Source organism: Mastigoproctus giganteus, chromosome 9 (assembly GCF_048544385.1).
Source record: "Mastigoproctus giganteus isolate SK-2022 chromosome 9, ASM4854438v1, whole genome shotgun sequence".
Classification (NCBI taxonomy): domain Eukaryota; kingdom Metazoa; phylum Arthropoda; class Arachnida; order Uropygi; family Thelyphonidae; genus Mastigoproctus; species Mastigoproctus giganteus.
Genome location: NC_143583.1, coordinates 80,334,722 through 80,349,709, shown reverse-complemented (window position 1 = coordinate 80,349,709; position 14,988 = coordinate 80,334,722). Strand labels below are relative to the sequence as shown.

Below are 14,988 nucleotides of genomic sequence, written 5' to 3'. Positions count from 1 at the left end.
AAGGCATGTACTTGGGGTTAGAAAGATATGAATTAATGCCACTATGTTTACAATTTATTATACACACATATTTTTACACAAATATACATTCTTGCTCACCTTTTAAAATCCAAGAACTTGTTCATCTTCTTCATCGGACGGAAACAGTCTGTGCAGTTTTGGATTTACTTTTAAGTTCTCGAAGATTGCGGCCAAGTGCGCAAGTATATCAATGGAAACTGGTGAAATAACGAGCACTTCAACCTGCGCGGAGTGTAATCTGCCATTAAATTCTTAAAGAATTACAGATTATTCTCAGAAGTTTCGTGGTAATTCCTGTACACCATATGGCTAATAATAATAATAATAATAATAAGATAAGGGCAAGACCATCCAGCCCCACCAACTGGAAGTGCTTCTTGCGCAACTGCGCTAATGACCACCCAGAAAGGGAGAAAACGCCAACGCATGAAGTGGAGCTTCGAAATGAATACGTACATCATGCAAGCATACTACGAAATAACGAAGCTGGAAACGGATATGACAACTTACAGGGCGAGACCACATACCAAGTGGCTGGAACGATTCCCGGATATTCAGGTCACCGAACAGCGAATAGCAGACCAGAGAAGGCCCATCGTCACGAAGAACCTAATAGCCCCTGCAATCTTGGAAAAAATCAAGCAGGACGTGAGCGATCATCTACAAACGATAAAGAATATGGAACCAGAGAAGGAAGAACATATCACCGCCGAACCAGATGCAGAAGAACAAGAGGAAATACAAACCACAGCAGCTGAAGTGGAAACAGACGAGGTCATGATATCCAGAATAGAGGAAGAGTGGAAGTAGGCCCTAACAGAATTCGAAGGAATGGACCCCACAAAGACTCACGTGATACCGAAGCAGAGGCCGAACAGAACCTTGTGGAGAGTCACAGACTACCTGAATCGGCACATAATACCGCATTACCTCGACAGCAATGGTGCAACACTGGAGGCCATCCACACAGCCGTGTATTGTGATGCGGTAGCAGCCACGAGGATTAATGGAAGAGAAGCGAGAGACCAGCAGCAGAAGAACCGAAAACAGAAGGAACCACCAGCTTGGGAAAGAAGACTTCAGCAGAAGATAGGCCAATTGACCCAGTACCAACGGGGCAATAGGAGTAAGAAATTAATTCGAAAAGTGAAGAGCATCCTAAAGAGAGACAGCGTCCACAGAAAACATGAGACAAAAAATCGGAGAATAGGAAAATAGGAGATTACTTGGACACATTGAAGCAGAACCTCCTTGCACTCAGCAAGAGACTACGCCGATACAAAGAGAGCTCCAAGAGGAAAATAAACAACCGAATCTTCGATGAGGACCAAAGAGGTTTCTACAGGAATCTCGAGAAGACGGGAAACAAGGGAACGGACCACCCGAGAAGACGATTGAGGATTCCTGGGGAAACATATGGAGCAGTACTACCAATTTTAAACACTCACACCAACTGTTTATGACTGACTGAATAATGAAATAAAATAAAATAAAATAAAATGATAAAAAAGACTGTAAAATAATATTTACAAAAAACTTTTAATTATTTACAAAAAACTTTTAATTATTTACAAAAAACTGAAATATAACAAAAATAAAATAAGTAAATAAGTTAAAATACATTAAAATATAAACCTATAAAGTCAAAATATTGACCAGGCGCATAGATTCTGGGACCGCAAGTGGCTGGAGAGTCTGTGGATTGGATCCTCTGGTAACAATAGCATGAACAGAGACAGGGGAGTTAGGCTTCACCCCCTTTTTGAGGCGGTGGTTTTGGCCAGAGATAAACGTTTTAATTTTCCACGTCTCCAGACCACTTCCGGTTCTGGTACAAGTGAAAGGAATGCTGAGTATGCGCCTGGTCATCCACGTGTGCCATGAACCTGGTACTTAAGGATGTGTCGCTTAAGTCTCACTATTACTGAGGAAGGAGGTAGACACCTCCGAAAGCTCTAATAGTGTTTTTATCGTCTTTTTTATCACTTTTATATTTATATTTTAATGTATTTATCTTATTTACTTATTTTATTTTTGTTATATTTCAGTTTTTTGTAAATAATTAAAAGTTTTTTGTAAATATTATTTTACAGTCTTTTTTATCATTTTATTTTATTTTATTTTATTTCATTATTCAATCAGTCATAAACGGTTGGTGTGTGTGTGTTTAAAATTGATAGTATGAATAATCCCAACCTCAGAGGCCTTATTGCAGACATATGGAGCAGGGAAGTAAAACGTAACAGCCGAGCCACCTAGAGAGAACTATAACACAAGAAAACCAAGGACGTACAAGAAATGAAAGGATGGGAGATTCTGGAAGAAGAAGTAAAACAGACGATCAAGAACTCTCACAACTGGCGAACTCCAGGAATAGATAACGTCCACAACTACTGGTACAAGAAGCTCACTTGCACACACAAACACCTGGCAGAGCAGTTAACCGAAATGATAAGGCACCCCGAAGTTTCTCACTGAAGGAATCACATATCTGAAGCCAAAAGACGAAAATACAAGAAATCCGGCGAAATATAGGCCAATCACCTGCCTCCCAACAATGTACAAGACCCTGACCAGCTGCATAACCAGGAAGATAACAGACCACTTGGGGAGCCAGAGCATAATGGCCGAACAGCAGAAAGGATGCAAGCGGCTGAGCAAAGTATGCAAGGAGCAATTAATCATAGATGCTGCGGTTATGGAGCAAGCATACAAGAAGCGCGGCAATATGTACACAGCCTGCATCGATTACCGCAAGGCCTTCGACTCCGTGCCTCATAGCTGGCTAAAAGAGGCGCTGAAAATCTACAAAGTTGATAAACTTCTAGGAGAAACGATGGCGAAATGGAGTACCACCATTATGGTCGAAAACATCAATACCAGGCCAATCCCCATAAGGAGAAGAATCTTTCAGGGAGATGCCCTGAGCCCATTGTGGTTCTGTCTAGCACTTAATTTTATTTACCCGCTATCTATCATGAACAACAGTAGAAAGTACGGATATAACCTCAAAGAAGGAAGGAAGAACCTGTACACCCTCACCCACCTGATGTATATGGATGACATCAAGCTCTACGCAGGAACCGAGAAGCACCTTCAGCAACTACTTCAGATCACCGAAGAATTCAGCAAGGATATTAGGATGGAATTTGGTCTAGACAAATGCAAGACCCACGGATTGCGTCAGGGAAAATTAGTCAACCGAAACTACAAGCTGCAGAGTGGCAGAGATCGAAGTCATGCCAGAGGGAGAGGCCTACAAATATTTGGGGATGATGCAGGCTCAGAAGTTACACCACAAGGAAATTAAAGCCTGCCTGACCGAAAAATACCATTAGAGACTCAGAAGCCTGCTGAAAGCAAAGCTGAACGGAGGGAACACAGGTACAGCCATAAACACCTATGCAGTCCCAGTGCAAACATACTCCTTCGGGGTCATAGATTGGAGTAACACCGAGGTGGAGGATATCATGAGAAAGACAAGGACAATGATGATCAAGAGCCGCCAACATCACCCGAGAGCTGCCAAGGAGAGACTGACAATTGCCCGGGAAGAAGGAGAAAGGGGCCTGTTAGACCTCAATGAGCAACAGAAGACAACGATAGTTAACCTGAAGGATTACTTCCAGAAACACACAGCAGCACTCCACCAGGTCATAAGGAAGATAGACAAGCGGTATACCCCACTCAACCTAAGCGAGGAGTGTCCCCAACCAGGACGTACAAACGAAGCTAGGAAGATGGGCAGAGAAGACATTCCATGGCAGACACTACAATGATCTCCATCAAGGTCACATAGATAAAACTGCTTCCAATATATGTTCACGAGTGGGACGCTCTTCCCCGAGACTGAAGGATTCATGCTCGCCATCTAAGACCAGGTAATCAACACCAGGAACTATGGAAAATACATTGCCAAGGAGTCAGGAGTGTTAGATGACACATGTCGACGATGCCACCTGGTCTCAGAAACGATCCAACACATCACTGCGGCATGCAAGGTGACCACCAAGACTGAGTACTCTCATAGACACGACCAGGTAGCCAGGATAATACATCAGAAGCTAGCAAGGAAATACCAGTTGGTCGAAGAAAGTGTACCGTACTACAAGTACGAACCCCAGGCAGTACTAAAGATCCTAACCCACAAGCTGTACTGGGACCGCGCCATAATAACGGATAAGACAATCCCGCACAACAGACAGGACATAACCCTTGTGGACAAGAAGGAAAAGGCTACCTATCTGATTGACATAGCGGTACCCAACACTGGCAACCTGCAGAAAACCCATGGGAAAAAAATCAGGAAGTACACGAACCTAAGACAGGAGATCGAAGAGATGTGGCATATGCAACAAGTAACGACCATCCCGATCATCGTGTCTACCACAGGTATGGTGCCAAAGACCCTACAGCCTAGCAACAATAGGTCTCCCAGCAAACACCTACAAGGAACTCCAGAAAGTCGCAATCCTGAACACCTGTAGGATTGTCAGAGAGTTCCTCAACCAAGAGTAACATCAGACATAACAACAACCACCCTGTGTATTTGGTAGCAATACCCATCACGAGGTGGAATCCCAATCAGGGAGAAATAATATAAGAGCAGCAATAATAATAATAATAATAATAATAATAATCAAAACGTCCCATGTACGTTAAGTAATGCTACGTCCGATGTCATGTAATCAGGTACACCGGTAGAATTTGGTTCAGGGACCTGCTAAGAGAGAGTATATTGTATAAGCTTACCTCTTTCTCTACAGTTTATTATGCAATGTAATAAAATGTCATAATAAAAACTTTTAAAAGAAAGAGCAGAAATATCTGAATTAAAAAGTCTGTGCTTAATGTGCAGTTATTTAATAAGGAAAACTCGAAGGAAAACTTATACGGCGAATATCTAAACGCAAATAAAGGTAAACTGCAGCCATTATTAATCCACTGCAGGATGGAAGTAAACTAAACGATTCATGCTGAGAGAAATAGACCATAATCTGCCACGTTGATCTAGTGAGGGTTGGAAGCTTGACCGTATTTAGAAGTCAGGGGCTTGAACCCCACTTTAATCAAAGAGCGTGTACTAATGCACTCTAGCTCTGACCACTCGGCTACGGAGGCCTCTGTCGCCAACATGCTCAGTAGTTAATGATCCAAAGACAAAAATCGAAACGAGGCCATAAATTGTCCTTACAAGTATTTAGAAAAGAAGACGGGCATAGTAAAATTAAATGGTAATCCACTGCTTTAGCATGGCTACCTCAAAGCACATATACTTAAATGCGCGAGGGCACTTATACTGTATAAGTACCATACATGAGCTTTGGGTGACCATGGTTCAAGCCTGCTGTGACTACTAAATATGGTGCTGTTTCTTGTATTCTCTCCATCTTGTGAACTTCCCTGATAGTGTGGTCGCCCCGTAGTATAAACATAAAATTTATTTTTAATTTATTTATGATGTGACAGTGTAGGAGCGCTTCAGCTCCTATTGTGACTGAACCTGACTTGATATTCTGAAGGAACTTGAGTGTCGCTTACTCTAAATGCTCGTCTCTATGCCGGGAATTTAAGACGTATTTTCAGTAATTCAGAGGAATTTAATTGTTCGTTTATCGTTTTTTAAACTTTTTATTTTTAATCCTGCGCTTATAGCAACGATATTTTGCTACATACTCTATGTAAAGGAGTACGTAAAAATAATTTTAAAAAATACAAATTGGCATTTTTTTAAAATTATAATTTTTAATTGTACATGTTGGGCTATGTCTGACATGTACAGAGGTATGAACAAAAATTTATAATCAAAAATTATTATTTTCTGTACGTAGCTTGGAGAAAACTGGGTTTGCTACTTTGCATATCGACATTATATTGTGGAGGCACTTAGCCACGAGTTATTTGGTATTGCACTATTCTAAAACACATACACAAACACGGCGCCTCCGTAGCCAGGTGGGCAGGGGCAGCAGTGCGTAGCACACGCTTCTTGATTAGACCGGGGTTCGAGCCCGTGACCACCAAATACGGAAAATGCGGAAAGGTCAGGGAATGACCACCGCATATCCCCGGAGCAATATGGCCTTAGTTGCTAATGCTCCTAAAATCCCATATAAAACAAACAACAACAACAACACACTTCTCCAACAGAGAAATATACTGCTACGTACGTATTAAACGTGTATGCTACTACCCAGACCATGGTTGCATCCTGGTTGGGGTTTCTCTTCGGTGAGTAGAATAGACTGGCACTGTGAGCACTTGAACAAACCAATAACAAAATATATCCAAATGTGAGATGCGAGATGTAGCAGTAAATGAAGTACACACGGTCTAGGCCCTAGGGCAAAAATCTCAAGCTATGAAAGCTTTTGGTGGCAAATTGATGACGTTTTATAGCTTTCACAGTTGCAAGTTTTTTGCCCTAGATTTGACCATTATCATTTTTTAATTAATTATAAATCATTGTATTACCAATTAACATATAAGATACACTATACTTCAGTGTCGCTGAAATAAGAGAATACAATGTTCATTGTTCACAGTATCTACCCACTCACCGAGAAGACCCCAGACAGGGTTGAAACAATGGTACATGTATACACATTCATATCCCTTCCTATTTAAATTTGCCATGTGCATACACGCACACATATTACGTGTGTGGGTGTATTTCATAATATGAAATCATAAATTTTTATTACTTTATTTGGGCAGCGGTGAAAATGTAGCTACTATAAGATCATAGCTTATGGGCTTATACTAGTCAGTAAAACATATATTTTTTAATTCTTTCTTACTGAAAATACATATCGGGGGGGGGGGGGGGGGGGCAACCCAACACGCAAGCTCCGAAGTTCAATTCCCGGTATAGACGCGGCCAAATTGAAATTAAAAAAAAAAAAAAAAACAGCTATCTCTTATTCAAAATACTAAATGTTGTCATCGGGATGATATCAATAAGAGTACAGATAATCGCTGTGGATTTCCTTTACAATGTGCGAGTTTTTCGCTCATGCATAACACCAACCTTGGGTATTTCCATTACTCTATATTTAAATGAATACTCTGTAAACGAATGTTAACCCTTAACTTTCTACTTACCACGAAGTGATGAAGTGGACAATACCTATATGATTATTTTGTCTCATAATACGAATATTATCTCTTCCTCAGAAGTAGAAGAAATAGAAATGTCATAATTGCTTGAAATTTAGGCTGCCGAACATATTTTCTTATAAGAAATATGTCATATTAAAAGTTTATATTTACCAAACTATATCAGTTCACGCATCGACTAGACGCGCCATCTAGAATATTCATTAAAAATCAAATACTCGTATCAAGTTTATTGAATTTTAAATCCTTTTAGGCAAAAGTAGTTAAATGTCCACAAATGTCGTATAAAACTGAAGAGGGCATTTTAAAGAAAATTTTATACAAATAATAATAATAATTTTGTATAACATACTGGATGACCACTGAAGTATCCAATTGTATGTATAGCAGGTATGATGTTACAAAACTTTTTTTATTGACAACGTGATGATTTCATTTGATTCATTTATGAAGAATGAAAGGACAGAACACAAAGTCAGAATAACTTTGCCTCGCCGGGTACGAGCTGTTTTGGCTGCACGTGGAGGACCAACATCATATTACGTATGTGGTCATAATGTTTTGCTCATCGGTGTTTTAATGGCCAAAGATTCGCAAGTTTATAATTTGTATTTTGAAAGGAAGGTTTAATACAAGTTGCGCTTTATTTATGCGGTAGTCGTGAAAACTATGTTCGGAACGTGCTGACAACTCCATCATGTATACGATATGGTGCTTTTTAACTCATCTGTAGGAGCAACATGGCCTTAGTCGCCCCTGCTCCTAAAATCCAATAACAACAACAACAACAACAACAACTCATCTGTGTTAAACGACATCGTATACATGACTGACTGCTAGGAGAGGCGTCAACGTATATACATCGGCAAAAATCCAACAGGTATAAGAAAAGAGCGTATTATCACCACAGCGTATCGACAAACAATTTCCAGATGGAGTTGTCGGCACACTGCATGCAATTTTTTCTCACCACTCCCTCATAAATCAAGCGTGCCTTATATTAAAATTTCTTCAAAACGCAAAGTAGAAGCTTACAAATCTTTGGCCATTAGAATATTTCTTCATCGTTACTTCCTGTTACTTAGTGCTTGCGTTCCGTTGGAAATTTCCAAGGGATGGTTCCTCGATCGCGTTCATTTTCCTCATTGTGATCGTTCGAAATTCTGAATTATGGATAGCGGCGGTGCAGCAAGCATGGATGGAAATATCTGTGGAACGCTTTCGTGAACTAGTGGACTCAATGCCTTGTCGTGTAACTGCCCTTATCCGGGCTAAAGGTGGGCCTACCGGTTACTAGGTAGGTATCCCATGATTTTTGTCCACTAAGTGTAAATCTTTATCTCTTCCTCAGAACTAGAAGAAATAAAATGTCATAGTTGCTTGAAATTTAGGCTGTCGAACATATTTTCTTAAGAAATATGTCATATTAAAAGTTTATATTTACCAAACTATATCAGTTCACGCATCGACTAGATGCGCCATCTAGAATATTCATTAAAAATCAAATACTCGTATCAAGTTTATTGAATTTTAAATCCTTTTATGCAAAAGAATTTAAAATTCGATTTTAAACCTTTTGCATAAAAGGATTTAAAATTTAATACATCAAACAGGTATAAGAAAAAGGCGTATTATTACCACAGTGTATCGATAGACAATTTCCAGAGTTGTCAGCACACTGCAAGCAAGTTTCTCACCACTCCCGCATAAATCAAGCGTACCTTATATTAAAACTTTTTCAAAACGCAACGCAAATTAGAAGCTTCCAAATCTTTGACCATTAGAATATTTCTTCATCATAACTTCCCGTTACTTAGTGCTCGCGTTCCGTTGGAAATTTCCAAGGGATGACTCTTCGAACTCGTTCATTTTCCTCATTGTGATCGTTCCAAATCACATGATCATTAAATGATGTATGCCCGTATATAAACCTTCACTCTTTTATTTCTCTTCTGATTCACACGTTTGTAGAAGATGGTTATGAGAAAACTGATGCTCTCGTATTCCACAGTTTTTAATGACTGTCAATTATTTAAAACAGAACGTCCCAATTAATGTTCACATTATTTTGGAGAAAATTATTTTAGTTTTATTTTGTTTCATATATATTTTTTTTTAAATAAACGACGTGTTTATTAAAAAATTAATAACAGGTCAGTTCGAATGATGATGTGATCCAGAATGATGAGATATCATGAGAATAATTGAGGCTGTTCCATTCTTAATTGTGAATATTCTATATTTAAGGATCGACTTTACTGATATCAATAGATTAATAAAATTTTTAGCCTCCAGGACATCCATGTCTGAAGGGGAGACTTATTATTTCAATAACACCATTCTTTATTCTTTCTCCACTTCCTATGTAACATTTGTCACTTGAATTACAAGTAACCTTCTCAACTGTGAGATGTTAGAATACTGTTTTATTTCTTCATCTCAATATCATCGTAACAAAAGTGATTTGAGCAACCCTAAGCAATCTCTCTCATTCGTCACCTGTCGTAAAGCAGTCCACTTTCCAACGTCGAGAATTGAAACTCTACTCCCACAAGAATTTCCTTTGCAAACTGTGGGAAATCGAAGGAGTTATGCGTTGTGTTCCTCCCAAACAGAAAAGGATTTCCGTGTTGTAGCTATTAGCAACAGACAGTTTACAGTCGCAGTTGATTGGTGCGCCCTCGTCGGAGAAGACAATTGCTAATGGAGTTGAGCAGATATCAGAATTCAAAATTACTTTTCCAACGCCCACTAGGGTATATCATGATGCTTCGAACCAATACCTTATACTCTTAAGATAAATAAAAAAGTTGCTGTAACAAGCTTGCGAACTAGTTCACAAGCTTGTTCTAATTCAAGATAACTCTTCTAATAAAACTTAAAAGTATTTGGTGTATGAACGAGAAAACAAATGCTGAAATAATCGCTTTTTAATTCAATGTTTATTAGATCGCACTCATATTTCTGTTTTCTCATTCTTCAAAGTATGTATCTTAAACTAGACCCCCAGATATAAAAATTACCATATAATAATAATAGTAATAAAGATTTTTTATTAACTAAGGGTTTCTGTAAAAATAATTCTCTGTGCAGATATCCAGGAGAATCTTACATAAAATACACTAACGCAATTACACATGTGATGCAATCATAACTAGTGGAAAATATGGTGAGCGTAAAAAAATATTTAACGAAATAATAAAAAAAAAAATCTAATCCAAAATGAGCTCTGTGCCAGTCTAATTCAGCAAGCCAGAAAGGACTTGCAGTTCTGTCAACTTAAATAGAACTAAGACAGGGAGCAACAGAGAATTCCTATAAGTTTATCAAGAGAATCTATGCATAATGTCTTCACGATAGCACTTGTCAACTGTCCAAAGGTCCATGTCGATTTTAAAAGCGTTTAGTCTGTTTTAAAAGAGCATTATTGGATACTGACTGATATCATCTGTATCGCTAGACATGATGGAACTATCGACGACAACTAGATAGGCTCTGTCTATCTGCAGCTAGACAGAGCCTATATAGTCGTTAGACTCTTTTTGAGCAATATAAAGTCTGATGAAGAAAGTGGGAGCGTTGCAATCCTCTTTAAATACCTGCCTTCGAGGATTCCTTATAGCACATCTGAAAAGTTTGATTCAGTCTGTAGCTTGCTAACAAAGAAAACTTAAATTGTTTCATCTTTAAAATTTGTCTCCATTTGCCACGCTACCGTACACTTGAATCCAGAATGGCGTTGTATACGTGGCTAACTAGGTGTTCCAATAATTACTACTGGAGACCTCAACATACCGCTCCCAAGACATAGTGGAACTATGTAGATATTTCCTTAACTCAATGCTCAATCTCCTAGTTTCATGTAACTTGGTACTCTTCCCACAAAAAGTGAGCAGCAACTAGGTTATCCAAGTTTCACAGAACCTATTACACAAGGGCCCAATGTCATTCGGTCTTTTCTTGCTTTGTATTCACACACATGAAGAACTATACGTCCTCTTTCTTCTACTTTCTTTCTTCTTTCTTCTTACTTTGTTACTTTCTTCTTTTAGCCAGCGATTTCTCATACTCCGCTTTTGCCGTTCTAACCTTTTTTGTAGTACTATTACAGATCAAACTGTAGCTGTTATAGGCCTCAGTACTTCTTACAGTTCTATCTTTTCCATGCCATCTTTTTCTACTCTGTTAAACTGGCCAGTTCATTATTCATTCATTGCGTAATTCCCCTAGCGTTGTATTTTCATATACAGCTTTAGAGGTATATCATAATTCTAATGTATTTGCGCTCTGTGATCTGCCTCCCACCCGAGGATACCAATTACCATTTTCACCGTTGGACAGGAGCGAAATAACTGTGATGACCAATTTATCATAAAAAAGTTGTATCCTCTTACCAGACTTCCAATAGGCATGCTACAGCACTCTTAGCATCTTCAGAAGAAATTATTTGTACTAGTGAATATGCCTTATCGTCTCTGTGTAAAAATGCCATTAAAAGGGCATTAAAAGTGCAACATTCAAAGTCCACTTTTCTCTCTCTCTTTTTTTTTTTTTTTTTTTTGTTTTGACACGATGGGTACACACTGGTAATAAAATAAAAAATAAAATTTCGCGGTACGGCGAAAACGCTGTCAGGTTATCACTGCGTCATTGCGATTGTAGTGCGCGGAGCCGTCACCACCGTAGCGTGGCTGCGTTCCAATAAAACTTTGAACACTGGAATTTGAATTTCATAAAATTTTCACATTGTCACGAAATATTAATCTCCTTTTGATTTTTTTCATCCATTTAAAAATGTAAAACCACCCTCAACTCGCGGGTCGTACAAAAACAGGCAAAGGACCGAATTTGGCCGACAGGCCGTAGTTTGCTGGGCTCTGGATTATGCTCTTCAGGAATCCCTATTGCTTGACCTTCTCGTGAATGTAACCCAGGCTTTATCTCCACACACCAGGCTCCACCTGGTGTGTGTGGAGATAAAGCCTGAGTGTGTGAAGAAAAAGCCTGGGTCAAAATTTCCTTAATGACGCGAGAAACTTTTAATGGCGTTTTTTCATAACATGGTTGAGTAAGTTGGTCTCAGGCGAGGGTTGAATAATTTTATCCCTGGGAAGTTCAGATTTCACATTCAGTAATCAGGAAAATCGACCACAGAACATATGCAATACATGCATAATACTGACGCCTCATAGCCTTAGTTGCTTTGACACTTAACACACGTTCAATATATCAAAGAACTCCCAACACAATGACTTGACTGTCCATGACTTAAGAAGATACCGTATGGATAAAGTCAACTGGAAAAAATTCAAGGATTATCTGTGTACGGTATTTAACGGGGAGGATGCTGAAGCATTTAACCAACTATTGGCTTCAGAATATGTAGAAATGGTTCAACAGCATCTATATATAGCTATGTCAAACTCAACTAAAAGGAAACATATAAGAAAGCCTTCAGTGCCATGGTGGAACGCTCAGCTTTCTGACTTGAGGCTTCAAACGCAACATGCCAGATGCTTGTATCAGCATAGTAGACATCTAACGAGGGCGCTGAAAGGTTGAAAAACAATTATAGAGAGAAAAGAAAATTATTTCATCGAGCTATAAATGAAAGTAAGAGGACCTGCTGGTCAAGGATGTTGGGAATACCAACCACTGGGGAATCATATATAAAATAATGAGGAATAAACTGATAAGTGGAGACATCTATCAGGCCGTAATTAGTGATAACCTAGAAACAACAGATTGGCACTCTACTGTTAGAACGATCGTTGCTAATTTGTCCAATGCTAACATTAATAGGGTAAGTGATATACATAATGCTATTGAAAACTACAGGGTTCTTTAAAAATGTTTGTCTCGGTTGGGTGACTTCAGCGGATTTTTTGGAGTTCCGGCCTTTTTTTTTTTTTTTTTTGCAGGCTCCCAGGCCTGGGCAGCCTGGGAATGGGATTGTGGGATTACTGGCACCAACTGGTATTGCACTACCTCCGGTGGGTGCGGGATTTTGTGCGTTTTTTTTTTTTTTTTTTGCATGTAAGAGGACAAAATACCCAGGCCAGGCTACTCGTGCCTGGGGACGGGCACCAGGTAGCAGCTGCCCAGGTGTTGGTTGCTCCTTTGCAGAGATCCTACATTCAATACAGACACACTAAGTAGGGATGGGCTATGCCTAGGGGCCACCCTTGATACCATCCAGGACATACACACACATGTTTTGTACTGTGTTTTCTCTACTGTAGTTTGAACATAATATTATATGCTATAAAATTCTATATAAATTATTGTATATGTTTCTTGAGATTGTATATAATATTTGAGTGTGTAAATAAATGAAAAAAAAAATCAGGAAAATCGACCACAGAACATGTGCAATTTACACGCATTATACTGACGCTTCATAGCCTTAGTTGCTTTGACACTTAACATGCACAGGATATAAATAATTTCACTTACCAAATTTGACGTGTCGAACTGTTAAGTTTTTTACTCGTGTCTGCCAAATAGAACTGAAAAACTAAAATAACGATGTCACAACTAAACAGTTGCACGAACTTTCTTCAACGTTTTGCAAATCGTGCCCTAGAGACTGTGAACTAATTACAAGTCGGACTATAGTGTCATCTATTATCAAACATTAGATTTCAGTAATGTCCGGGATTGCCAATGTCCGGATCTACCTAGTTCATACTTGTATTTGACACAAATAGGCAATGTGTTACTAAATTACTAGTAATCTGTGAATTAATAATTATGAATTGGCAACAGCATAATTATTCAACCGAAGTCAGTTTTACAGTAATCATTGAGAAGTCTGCAATTAAACTATCAGAAATAAGATTCGTGTTTTTGTTCGGCGTAAAATAGTCCAATGTATCCAGAAGAATAATTCATGAAGTGACTGTAAATCGATTAACTGGGCGCCGATCTTTATCTGCTCGGCACCCAGTTATCAATTGAAGAATTTTGTCCTTAGTATTTGTTTAATCTTCTGCTTAATAATAGTGATAATGATTCTTAATAATTCTGCTTAATATTGAGGACAAAATTCCAAATTTAAAATTTAGTTATTAAAATCGGACCTCCTGTCCTCCTACCAGGTAAGAAAGTACTATGCAATTGAATTAGATTTACAGTATATGCTTTATAACTCTATTAGGAAGCATATGAGTGCGTAGGGAAGAACTGTAAGGTAAGCTGAAGCCGTTGCTAGCAAGGATATGGGTTGGACAGGGCTTGCACAGTCATGAAACACACCCTTGAACATGCACTTGCACAGTCATGAAACACACCCTTGAACATGCACTTGCACAGTCATGAAACACACCCTTGAACATGCACTTGCACAGTCATGATACACACACAGCATACTATGGCCAAAGATACCAATGCGCTACGAGTATAAATAACAAACAGTTACCTCTGTGCCGTCTACACATTGCAAGTCAATGCTTAGCTTGTTTCTTTCGTTCTTTTCTATAGCGAGTGACCACTTTATTAGATTCACGTATCCTTTTCAGGAAATGGGGTGCTCCTTCAATAATAGCATCACATGTTCGTACGGTATATCGTATCGTACGAACATGTAATAGCATCACATGTTCGTACGAACATGTAATAGCATCACATGTTCGTACGATACGATATACCGATACATAGAGAATGCAGAGAGGCTCCTGAATGTTAGTTCCATTCCGTCAGATACAAGTTCCACTTTGCCTCGTGTAGAGGACACTGTGTGTGTGTGTGTGTGTGTGTGTGTGTGTGTGTGTGTGTGTGTGTGTGTGTGTGTGTGTGTGTGTGTGTGTGCAATTTAGTGAGAGAATGGGCAAGACGGAAGATTCAAGC

The 14,988-nt window shown here is 38.9% G+C and overlaps 1 protein-coding gene across 1 annotated transcript in view; it reads right to left on the bottom strand.

Annotated features, from left to right (window-relative positions):
* The window catches only part of Hdc (histidine decarboxylase), a 305,245-nt gene extending 291,545 nt beyond the window's left edge, over positions 1-13,700 (bottom strand). The window contains exon 1 of the mRNA XM_090380708.1: positions 13,597-13,700. The gene's annotated coding sequence lies outside the window, so the exon portion shown is untranslated. The remainder of the gene's footprint in view (positions 1-13,596) is intronic.
* Positions 13,701-14,988: the final 1,288 nt, after the last annotated feature.